General features: G+C 39.1%; 1 protein-coding gene across 1 annotated transcript in view; it reads right to left on the minus strand.

Moving 5' to 3' along the window:
• The window catches only part of pitx1 (paired-like homeodomain 1), a 554834-nt gene that overhangs the window by 191014 nt on the left and 353476 nt on the right, over window positions 1–10344 (minus strand). The gene's annotated exons all lie outside the window — the stretch shown is intronic.

A 10344-nucleotide genomic window follows, 5' to 3' on the forward strand; every position in this document is an offset into this window, starting at 1 on the left:
AAATGCGTCCGTCTTGAAAACTTTAGTCACTTGATAAATACGTACCGTGTATGGACTTGTTATCATTAAAGTACATTTATCTGTTAGATCAAAGTTTATCTCGTCATTTTAATGATATCAGAGTTCATTCAGAGAAAACCGTTCCGAAACTTTTCATTTTGCATTGCATTTATTTTAAAGTAATGGTAGCTTAATATGTATTTTATCGTTCGCATGATCTAGCGTTCCACAAAGCAGATTTTCATTCATTACAGAGAATAAAATGAACTACTTAATCTACGTAAAAGATTTATTATGGACTTTGCGGCAATTCCTTCATGTCATTTGTGTCTTCATGTGTTTTGGGAATGTCCCATCATATCTATTTTTTGGTCCAATGTTGACACATTTATCTTCCATTCCTGTTATTAATATTCCTCTCTTGCCTCGTCATTTTCTTTCTGCTTGATTTTTATCCCCTCTCACTGAACGTTCTCCTACAGAGGTTATTCTCCTTTGGCTCTGCTGCCAAATCTCTTTTAGTAACCTGTTGGAAATCCACTGAATCTCTGTCATATTCAGCTTCGAAAGCCTCTTTTCTTAATGTAACCCTATTGGAGGTGTCAGAAACAAATGGGGTTTAACATTAGCAAGTGGCATCACTGGGTGAAAATCGTTTAAAACCAAGTTTCGAGTGGTCAACAGTGCTGATCAGGAAACTCCTTCGAAGGCAATTTGGACCTTTTGAGATACAAAAGGCCAAAAGGATTTGTTTACCCTGTAATCAAAGATACGAGGTGCCAGGCAGTTCTTTTTTTACACTACAGTTCTTGTGAAATCGGCCATTGATGTTGTGGATTTTTTTTTTAAATGAAGGAAAGATTATGAACCTTATCATTTAACAGCAGATTGTCATCTAATGTGTTACACGAATATACTCAGGCTACAACGTTTATGATGTTTGCCACGGTATTATTGAAGCAACAATATGGTGCTTATATTAACTTAAAATTTAATGAATATGCCATAATTAATACTAAAATACAATAATACCAAAAATACTTCATTCAGTGCATTATCATGGGAAGAAGTAGTCTATTGATGCAACATTTTTAGCAAGGCAGGAACCAGAACTGGATATACACCACAAAAATTGTCGGTTCATTGACCCTTCAGTAAAAATCATCTAGTTTGCCGATGACACCACTATAATTGGACTAATTACTAATGGAAATAAAACAGCATTTAGAAAGGAGGTGACTTGTCTTGTGTTTTGGTGCTCTATGAATAACCTGGCACTCGGTACCACCAAGACTGTGGAAATGGTAACCGACTTTTGCAAACAGCAGTTAAACTGGTTTCTCTAAAAATGAATTGATTCTACAGTCATATTTGATGGAATCCTTCAAAATGTTAGGCACGACTGTCACAAACACTTTCAGCTGGGACATTAACACCAATTCCATCACACCAAGAAGGCTCCACAATAGATGTACATTTTATGGCAACTAAAGAAATGTAATATTTCCCAGCCCATCCTAGAACAATTCTACAAAGCCATAAATGAAAGTGTGATCACAATCTTCATTGTTATCTGGTTTTGGTCAGCAGCAGTCCACTACAAAAATAAATTAAAATAAATTACATCATGTTGTGAGGTCTGCTGAGAAAATAACTGGCAGTACACTTCCATCTGTCACAGACTATATGCATCAGAAGTCATAAACCATGTCAAAACGATCACCATTGACTCATCACTTGTTCCAAAAGCGCCTCTTTGGCAAACACTTTAGGTCAATTAAAACTAAAACTGACAGCTAAACAGTCTTTTCCAGAGCCATTGCCTTCACAAAACAATAACTGAGACCTCGCTTATGGATATATTCTGTCATATACTATATGAAGATGTGTGCTCTTTATAATTGTTAACATGTTATTTATATTATTTGTATATGATGTTGTGTTATGGTATAAAAGGCTCCAAAGCTACTAAGTTAAACACTCGTGCAGTTAGTACTGGCGGAAAAAAGTGATTATGATTCCAATTCTGATGTAATGCATCAGTCCATCGAAAGGCACATGTATGCACACACCCAGTCTTACTCACATCGGGGGCAATTTATAGTGGGTAAATAATCATTGCAAAGAGTCGTTTTTTGGGACGTATAAAGATAACGGTGAAACACTGAGACGCCCACTTGGATAGAACGTGCATACACACGTTATATTTTTTATTACTAACAATTCAATTCCTGTGAGACGTGCTCTGTGTTTCTAGTACGGCGAGTAAGCGTTGACACAGAAGGAAATGCCACGTGTACGGAGAGCGCATGCGCTTGGCCCTCCCGCGCCAAACAGGGAGGGGCGACTGTTTTGGGGGGAGGGGTAGTGAAACTGAGCTTAGTTGGGACAGTTGTTTTGTCTGCTTGGAAAATCTGCGGGTGAGGCAGGTTGTTAAGAATAAATGCGACTTGCATTGATTCCATTAGGATGGCCTATCTACTGTGAGCTGGTCATTCATTATCGTAATGAACAAAGGGAACGACCTGTGAACGGTACAAAGTGCAACGGAATGTGAATAGGCGTACATTTACGTCAACCAACAATGTGTCGTGCTTCACACATGAAGTATTGGATAAACTGCTGACGACAAAGATAATAATAATAATTCATTACATGTATTACGTTTAAATTCCTAATTTAATAAAGTGTTTATTGTATCCATTCATTATCGATCCCGCTTAATTCAAATGACTGTCGAGGAAGATTCGAACAACCTTGTAGTTTCGTGCGCAATGCAGCAACCGACTATGAGCAGTGTGCCAGTCCCTCGTAGGGTATATGCGTTCCCACATCCACTCACGTGGAATCAGTTTAGAGCTACCGAAAATTTTTTAAAAATTTAAGTGTCGTGTTACCAAGTGAAGCAGTAGGTGCAGAGATGATAGCATAACAAACAACAGTGATGCAGAAGAGAACTGCAAAACAATAAAACATAAAATAAGAACAACAACAACATTTATTTATATAGCACATTTTCATACAAAAAGTAGCTCAAAGTGCTTTACATAATGAAGAGAAGAAAAATAAAAGACAAAATAAGAAATTAAAATAAGACATTAGTTAACATAGAAAGGAGTAAGGTCCGATGACCAGGGTGGACAGAAAAAACAAAAAAAAACTCTAGAAGGCTGGAGAAAAAAATAAAATCTGTAGGGGTCCCAGGCCACGAGACCGCCCAGTCCCCTCTGGGCATTCTACCTAACATAAATGAAATAGTCCTCTTTGTAGTTCGGGTTTTTCACGGAGTCACTTGATGCCGATGGTCATACAGACTTCTGGCTTTTAATCCAGAAGAGAAGAGTTATATGCACCGTATTTGGTTTTTCTTGGTTTGTGTAATTGACTAAAAATGAAAAGAAATACAAAGCTAAAAGTTATGAATTCCCATGAATGTGGGTTTAGAAGATACCCACCATCATGGAGGACACCACATAACCACACACAGGTATTGAAAGTACACTGGACACATTTTGCACTAATCACATTATTGATCATTACACACACTTCAATTGGTGGTCATGAGCTTAACGGATGTGTAAACCCTATCATTTGCAATTACCATTGTTGTCTTCTAGGTTGATTAGGATGCAAAGTAGACCACTGCATCAAGGTGCAGCCAAATGTATACTATCCAAATGATCTGGTATTAAATGAAAATAAGTAATGCTGCTTTTTGGCTTGTCATGATTATCACCAGAGTTAAGTGGGCAACTACCAACACAGTTATGTACTTGAACATTTCATTTCCAAATACTGAAAATGATGTTATTACAAAAAAGACAAGTACTATTCTGAGACTAAGAGATAGGAGATTGAAGGAGTTAAACCTTTTCAGTTCAAGAAAATAAATTCAGCAACAAGAACATAGGAACATGGTTGGAAGCTTGCATTTTCAGATTTGGCATACATTTTAAAAAGTATTTTTTCACGCAAAGAACTTTAGACATATGGGATAGGTCAGGTCAGGTTGGGGAGCATGCACTGGTACTGCATGTTGCCGGACCCACCACACGACAAAACAGCTCCAGGTTGCCAAAACCCTAGGCAGACATGCGGTCCAGTCCCACCCCATATATCTGCCACAGCCAGGTGTACCGTGGGTGTCCCCTTGGCCCGGTCCAACCGTTCAGGTCGTCAACAATGAGGATCCTGTGAGGAAGATCACCCTTGGGGAATCTCACTACATGGCCATAATCCCATAACTGACGCTCCCTCACAATGCAGGTAATGTGCCTCATTTGGGACTCCGTGAGCAACCACTTAGGGAATCCATTCCCAGATGGGTTTATCCATTCCCGGGAATTCGGGAATCCTGCATGTCATTCCCGGGAATGACACAGTGCACGGGTATCTCACATTTATTTTTAATAAAACTACTGCAATATGTTGACACCAATAAAAGACTAACCTTAACTACAAGCAGTTCATACTGTCATATAAGTACATGTATCTAGTTGGTTGCGGTAATAAGAGCATAGAAAGCACAACGTGTCGAGTGTGCGGTTGTCCAGGCGAGAGCGCACCTTTGTGCAGAGTATGCCAGCCGCTGAGAAAGCACGCTCTGCCTCCACTGAAGTAGGTGGCACAGTCATCAGATACCGATACACTTGTTCTAAACAACGCCCCCGCTTGCCGTTGCTCTGAAACACCGCCATTTCAGCTTTTACTGACGCATCCAGTTTCTTGTCATCATTCTGTGATGGCAAGTTTCTTGGCACAGATATTGCGGATGCAACAGACTGACGCACTGCAATTTCAAGTTGCTGTTCAAAGCTGTCAACAGCACAGACGTCAATGAACTCTGCCCCGTCCTGGCATTCGCGAGCTGCAAAGTGCAGACACCTCCCAGTCCACTGTGCTCAGTCTTAGAGGGAGCCGGGAGACTGACTGCTGCTGGTCTGTTGTTGACTGAATTATTGAGCAACACACTACACCGTGGGCCAAAAAACCGTGCCACTTAATAATTTTCAACTATAACTCTGTTATTTCTTGATCGATTTTTACACGCTATATATGCGAGCTTGGCCGTTCCCGTTCAGCCGGGAATTCCAGCAGTTTCATTCCCGGGAATGGATTCCCTACAACCACTTGTTCGACACAAAGTCAAACCCATGGTACCCAAGGATTCTCCAAAGAGACACAGTACTGAAGGAGTCCAGTCTTTATCTCAGGTAAATGTATAGCGTCCATGTCTCACAGCTATATAACTAACCAGGAAGCACCAGGACTCTTGGTTGCTCAAGACTTGGCCCTTTTTCCTTTTGCAGAGATATCAGGAGCACCACAAACCCATTTCCAGTGACCTAATGACCCCCCCATGCTCTCCCAATCCATCTACTGAGTTCATAGGAAGAGTTACCGAAGACATGAATGCCACTGCCAAGATAAGTAAACATCTTGGCAAGGTTGATATTCTGCAGACAGACACACTGCCAATGGCTTTCCCCAAGAGGTAATTAAAGGCCTGGATCCTGGTTTTTATCACACTCAGACTCCTCGCTCAGTCTCTCAAGAGCCCTGATCAGAGCCTCTATTAAGTCTGCAAAGATCACAGCATGTTTGGCAAGTCAAGATCAGTGAATATTTCTTCACCAACAGCTGCTGCTCCCCATGACCCAGCTCAACACCCAGTCCGTGCAATCATTGAAGAGAGTATGAGCAAGAACACACCCCTGACAAACCCCAGAATCAAATGGGAAAAATATAGAGATTCTGCCTCCACACTGTACAGCACTCACAGTACCAGTTTACAGGCCGGCCATGATATCCAGCAACTTTGGGGGGATACCGAGAAGTTTTAGGATGTCCCATAGGGCAGCTCAATCATCTGAGTCAAATACTTTACAACAATCAACAAAAGGTGTAAAGAAACTCTGCTGATATTCGCGTTTATGTCCTATGAGAACCTTCAGTGCCAGGATGCAGTTGATGGTAGTTGAGCAAGTGATCAAAGATCCTATTGAGGATGACCCTAGTAAGGACTTTACCCTGGCACTGAGAGTAGTGTTATTCCCCTGTAGTTGCCGCAATCCAGGCAAAACACCCTTTACTTTCCAGATAGGGTGGCAAATCCTGCTTTCCATTCAGTTGGGATTATGCCCATTTCCCAAATGGATGCAAAGGTTGCTTGCAATGCAGGGAGGACAGCCTTACCACCAGCCTGTAGAAGCTCACCCCGGATACCACAGAATCCTGCAGCCTTCCCTACCCTCAGCTGGTTCACCACCAGTGCAATCTCAGTGAGATTGGGTGTTTCACAACTAATTGGAGGATGAGCCTCAAGAACCATGGACACAAAGATGTCCAACATTCTAGCTGGAGGATCAGCTTTAAACAGCTGCTCAAAGTAGCCACCTCAGCGGATTGCAATTGCAGTGTCATCCATAAGGACCGTTCCATCACCTGCCTTTACTGTGACTCTCCGAGGAACAGATTTGGATGTGCGTAATGTTTCGATACCTCTATAAGCAGGCCGTAGGTCACTTGCTCACAAATTCCTCTAACAAACACCTCCTTATCTTCCCTCAGAGCACTTGCAGCCGTCCTTCTCAGTTCCCAGTACAGACTGGAGTTGGCATCAAGCCATGCACTGCGACTCCTCTCGATGATATCCAGGGTGCCCTGCAAGAACACCGGGAACACCAAGACAACCCTCAGCAACTTTCTGGGTCTTGTCACGGGAGGTCTCCCACATCATATTAGGATCAGCAGTAATTTAGCACTTTAGGAAGGGACCCTCAAATCATGGCTTGATGTTATTTTGAATAGTCTAGGTGAATAGGGTGGAGAAGCTTTTTAGGCTGAATGGCCTGTTCTCGTCACAATTGTCCCAATGATTTTCATTTAAATTATCAATTGAGTCCACTTTATACCTCTAGGGCAGGGGTAGGCAACGTCGGTCCTGGTGAGCCGCAGTGGCTACAGGTTTTCATTCCAACCCAATTGCTTAATTAGAAACCAATCATTGCCAATCTCGGACCTTATTTAATTTTATGGCTTGTTAGTCTGTGCAATGTAAGGCTCTTATATCGTAGATTTTTTTCCTTTCCAAAGATATCATCCAAATGATATGAAGCTTAAAACAGATCATTTTCAGTCTGTCACATTTTTCTATTAAGTGTTTTATTAAATCAAACAGTGCATGATGAACACACACAGATGTAATTGGAAAAAAGCTAGCTGGAGAACTGCTGGCTGCTTTGTCTTTTACATCTTATTGCTAATAAGGAGCAATTAAAACACTGAATGCAGCAGTTTAAGATTGAAATAAGCAATTAAGGTTGGAGAACCTTAACAAGCGAGACCACTCTTATATCGTAGATTTTTTTCCTTTCCAAAGATATCATCCAAATGATATGAAGCCTAAAACAGATCATTTTCAGTCTGTCACATTTTTCTATTAAGTGTTTTATTAAATCAAACAGTGCATGATGAACACACACAGATGTAATTGGAAAAAAGCTAGCTGGAGAACTGCTGGCGGCTTTGTCTTTTACATCTTATTGCTAATAAGGAGCAATTAAAACACTGAATGCAGCAGTTTAAGATTGAAATAAGCAATTAAGGTTGGAGAACCTTAACAAGCGAGACCACTAAAATGAAGCATCAAAATGTCACTTAAGCAATATGTGCTTCATCAGCAATAATTGAGTTCTCGTTAAGGAACTGGGTTGGAACAAAAACCTGCACATACTGCGGCTCACCAGGACCGACTTTGCCTACCCCTGCTCTAGGGCAAACCTCAACTTATTTTTTCTGGAAAACAAAGTAAATACTCCAGTGTACTAAATATTGCTTATGGCAATTAATGGATAAAAAGCTGAAGTTTAGATTTTCTGTCTTTTTGAAATCGTACGATTTTACTAGTCTCAGCTTTATATTAGGTAAGAGGCAACAAACACTAATATCTAGTTTTCATGTCTTTGATATTTTCATCTTATTTTTGAGTACTGCTTTAGGAAACTTATGGTTAAACATATATGCCTGTGTAATGTTGATATTTTAGTAAGAGCAAAAAATACACATTCTATTAAGGTAATAATAATTATTTTAACAATAAAGTGAAAACATAATGAGAATCCATACTAATCTCTTAGAAATTAAATAAAAATGGATTATGAATATATTGTTAAGAATAAGCCACATGTTAAATTTTTGAAGCATAACAAATTATGCTTGTGGTGTTCTCAAAATGATCAAGAAAATTATACAAACGGATGTGTGTTTATTCTGAATGGGTAAATGTCAAACTGCCTTGGAAAACATATACACTAGGCTATATGTTTTTTTGCAGTTATTCACATTTAAACTATTACTGTGGGAAGGTAAGATCCCTAAAGCACTTGAATAACAACAAGCTTACTAGACTGTATCTGTAGTACATTTTATTTTAAATTTGTTCATCTGTTTGTGATTTTAATAATAATATGCAAACATCGTTTTGCATAGATCTAGCAGCAGCACAGTTGTTAGTATGACAGCTTCACTAATCTTGCATCCTGGGCTTGAATCTCATTATCCATCAGTTTGCACATGTTTCCATGTCTGGGTGGTGTTTTCCTCGTAGTGCTCTGTTTTCTCTCCCACATCCCCAAACATTAGCAGGTTAGGTTGGCTACTGATCTAAATTGTCTCTATTTAAGTATAAAAGAGGATTTGTGTATGATTCAGCACTGCAATGGATTGGTACCCCTCTCCAAGGCTGGTTCCTGCCTTATTCCCAATGTTGCTGAAATAGGTTTCACCCAACCTCCCCATGATACTGAACTGTAAAAGATTTAAGAATGTAATAATTATTTTGCATTTTCACTTGCGTTGCTAATATTTGATTAGCCATCCTAATACTTCTTCTGCCATACTGCATTGTTATTGTTTTTATTACCTAATCTATCAAGAAGGTTCTGCACCTACTTATTTGGAGGTTCTCATTAGACCCTATGCTCAAGTCTGAAATTTAATGGCTTCTGGTGAAACCACCACCACATGGCATCAAATTCTAATCCAAACTTTATTCATGTGTAGTTCCTTGATGATGGAAAGAGTTGCCACATTCATTCGAACAGCTGACTCCCTCATTGTCTTTTCGAAGTGTTTGATGGCTGTTCTATTTTGTGAATACACTCCTAGTTGCTAACAGTTTTGATGCTAGGTTCTTTTTCTAGTAAATTTAAAGTTAATTAGTCTTGGGCTTTAATGGGTTTAATGGTTACTTACTTATAAGGTATACAACATTTTTTACTTGTTTTGGTCAATGTTTGTAACCTAGTCTTTATTATTTATTTCAAAACAGACTCCTAACTGATGTCGGTTCAATTATGTCGACCTTACCTGTAAGTCATTTTGGATAAAAGTGTCTGCTCAATGAATAAATGTAAATGTTAAAAAGTTATTAAAAATCCAGAAATGTGACAAGGGGTAGAAAAGTTAAACAGTCCGATGATAGCATAATTAATCAATATAGTTCAATTTGTATGCTGTTATTAAGATCAATAATCTCAAAAATATTTTTAGATAAAATATCTATATTAGAGTTTAAGATAGCTAGGGTCTAGCATTTACAATGGGATTGAATTAACAGAATTGATCACTGCAAATCATTCTCTTAAGATATTAGATAGATAGATAGATAGATAGATAGATAGATAGATAGATAGATAGATAGATAGATAGATAGATAGATAGATAGATAGATAGATAGATAGATAGATACTTTATTAATCCCCAAGGGGAAATTCACATACTCCAGCAGCAGCATACTGATAAAAAACAATATTAAATTAAAGAGTGATAAAAATACAGGTATAACCGACAGTAACTTTCTATAATGTTACCGTTTACTCCGCTGGGTGGAATTGAAGAGTCGCATAGTGTGGGGGAGGAACGATCTCCTCAGTCTGTCAGTGCAGCAGGACAGTGACAGCAGTCTGTCGCTGAAGTTGCTCCTCTGTCTGGAGATGATACTGTTCAGTGGATTCTCCATGATTCACAGGAGCCTGCCTATTATTAATTTAATATCATAATATCACATAATTTCCTAAACCACTTAATATAATAAGAAGTAGGAAATATGATTGTATTACAGCACTCCACTTCATAAGTCTTTTTATTAATTGCCTGTTAAGTCCACACTGAATGTGGCAGAGCTTTGATTGTTAGGAATGATTGAAAAAAGCAAACGAGGGATACCCCAGTAGTATTCCTCCTTTCACCATTGACTTTAACTAGATTTTCATTCTTTAGTACTTCTAGGCACCACTTGAAACACTTAAACTAAAGAACTTCTCTTATAATCTGAACTCAGGG

This window comes from Erpetoichthys calabaricus, chromosome 11 (assembly GCF_900747795.2).
Source record: "Erpetoichthys calabaricus chromosome 11, fErpCal1.3, whole genome shotgun sequence".
Lineage (NCBI taxonomy): Eukaryota > Metazoa > Chordata > Cladistia > Polypteriformes > Polypteridae > Erpetoichthys > Erpetoichthys calabaricus.